This window comes from Schistocerca piceifrons, chromosome 7, assembly GCF_021461385.2.
Source record: "Schistocerca piceifrons isolate TAMUIC-IGC-003096 chromosome 7, iqSchPice1.1, whole genome shotgun sequence".
Taxonomy (NCBI): Eukaryota; Metazoa; Arthropoda; class Insecta; order Orthoptera; family Acrididae; genus Schistocerca; species Schistocerca piceifrons.
Window position 1 is genome coordinate 201,259,478 of NC_060144.1, and position 2,390 is coordinate 201,261,867.

A 2,390-nucleotide genomic window follows, 5' to 3' on the forward strand; every position below is an offset into this window, starting at 1 on the left:
CACTGTTATGACTGACTGATGTGAATGCATTTCAAGCACGACATACGCTTTCTCGGCTCCTGTCGCCATTTTGTCTCACTGCGCTCTCGAGCGCTCTGGCGGCAGAAACCTGAAGTGCGGCTTCAGCCGAACAAAACTTTATGAGTTTTTCTACGTATCTGTAGTGTGTCGTGACCATATGTCAATGAATGCAGCTACAGGGAATTTATGAAATCGCTTCAATCATTTGTAATAGCCCTGTATGTGTACGACAGCGTATCCCGTCATAAAGCAGCATCTATGAGGCAATTGAGCCGGCGTGGCTCGTGTTCGGGCCATCTCTTATTTCACATCCTGTTTTTACCGTACTGCCGCCTCGTTACGTTAATTTTAAATTACTGATGTCACTGAGTTGCTGCCTTGCCGCCTGTGAGCGACAGCAGCAGCGCTTATCGATATAGGCCCTGCCGTATTATCTTTGGGGCTGCTATTACTTCCTGGACGTCGTGTGTCGTCCAACGGGTTAGAACGCACCAGTAGAGCAGTTCGGACCGGGCAATGAAGTCAGTTGGAACGCGCCAGCAGTGGAGTTCGCACCTGGCAGTCGGACAGTTGGGATGCGGCAGAAGTTCGGTCGGGTTGGAGTGGCAGTGAGGTTACTATAGCCATGACTCGCCCGACCGTTGCCGGCACACATGACTGAGGACGGTCTTCGTTGATCGTCGGCTGGTCGTCTTACCGGACGACGTGTATTTGCTTGCCGATCGCTTATGGGTTGGCGGTGTGTGTCTCAACTCGTGGTTCCTCCTGGTAATTGCACAGTCACTGCTTTTAGGATTGGTCGCGTTCTTCGTCCAATTATTTGTGAAGTTGTGTGTAGCCTGTAATGTTCACTGCTCAGTTATTTTTGTGCTGTCTCCGTCCAGATGTGTAGCAGCTGGTCGGTTGGCGCAGTCGCGTTGTAGCATTAGTGGGACATGCAGCGCCAGGGAGGCGCGGATAGCCATCACTCGGCGATGATTGCCGACACACATGATTTTAGTGGGACGTCTGTGGTTGATCGTTGGTCGTTCGTCTTTTCGAACGAAGTATATTTGGCCGGCGATTGGTTATGGGTTGGCTGTGTGTGCCAACTCGTGATTCGTCCATGTTTTGCTCAGTCACTGCCGTTAGCATTGTCTAGTTCTTCGTGCAAGTGTTCGTGAAATTGTGTGTAGTTTATGTGGTTTGACTGACAAGTTATTTAAAGGTTCCCAGAATGAGATTTTCACTCTGCAGCGGAAACTTCCTGGCAGATATGAAACTTCCTGGCAGATTAAAAGTGTGTGCCCGACCGAGACTCGAACTCGGGACCTTTGCCTTTCGCGGGCAAGTGCTCTACCAACTGAGCTACCCGAGCACGACTCACGCCCCGTCCTCACAGCTTTACTTCTGCCAGTACCTCGTCTCCTACCTACACTCCTGGAAATGGAAAAAAGAACACATTGACACCGGTGTGTCAGACCCACCATACTTGCTCCGGACACTGCGAGAGGGCTGTACAAGCAATGATCACACGCACGGCACAGCGGACACACCAGGAACCGCGGCGTTGGCCGTCGAATGGCGCTAGCTGCGCAGCATTTGTGCACCGCCGCCGTCAGTGTCAGCCAGTTTGCCGTGGCATACGGAGCTCCATCGCAGTCTTTTAACACTGGTAGCATGCCGCGACAGCGTGGACGTGAACCGTATGTGCAGTTGACGGACTTTGAGCGAGGGCGTATAGTGGGCATGCGGGAGGCCGGGTGGACGTACCGCCGAATTGCTCAACACGTGGGGCGTGAGGTCTCCACAGTACATCGATGTTCTCGCCAGTGGTCGGCGGAAGGTGCACGTGCCCGTCGACCTGGGACCGGACCGCAGCGACGCACGGATGCACGCCAAGACCGTAGGATCCTACACAGTGCCGTAGGGGACCGCACCGCCACTTCCCAGCAAATTAGGGACACTGTTGCTCCTGGGGTATCGGCGAGGACCATTCGCAACCGTCTCCATGAATCTGGGCTACGGTCCCGCACACCGTTAGGCCGTCTTCCGCTCACGCCCCAACATCGTGCAGCCCGCCTCCAGTGGTGTCGCGACAGGCGTGAATGGAGGGACGAATGGAGACGTGTCGTCTTCAGCGATGAGAGTCGCTTCTGCTTTAGTGCCAATGATGGTCGTATGCGTGTTTGGCGCCGTGCTGGTGAGCGCCACAATCAGGACTGCATACGACCGAGGCACACAGGGCCAACACCCGGCATCATGGTGTGGGGAGCGATCTCCTACACTGGCCGTACACCACTGGTGATCGTCGAGGGGACACTGAATAGTGCACGGTACATCCAAACCGTCATCGAACCCATCGTTCTACCATTCCTAGACCGGCAAGG

General features: G+C 54.4%; 1 non-coding gene across 1 annotated transcript; it reads right to left on the minus strand.

Annotated features, from left to right (window-relative positions):
• Nucleotides 1–1,304: 1,304 nt before the first annotated feature.
• Trnas-cga lies at nt 1,305–1,379 on the minus strand. Its single transcript has one exon. It is a non-coding gene; the product is annotated as a tRNA-Ser (tRNA).
• Between the last annotated feature and the right edge of the window lie 1,011 nt (nt 1,380–2,390).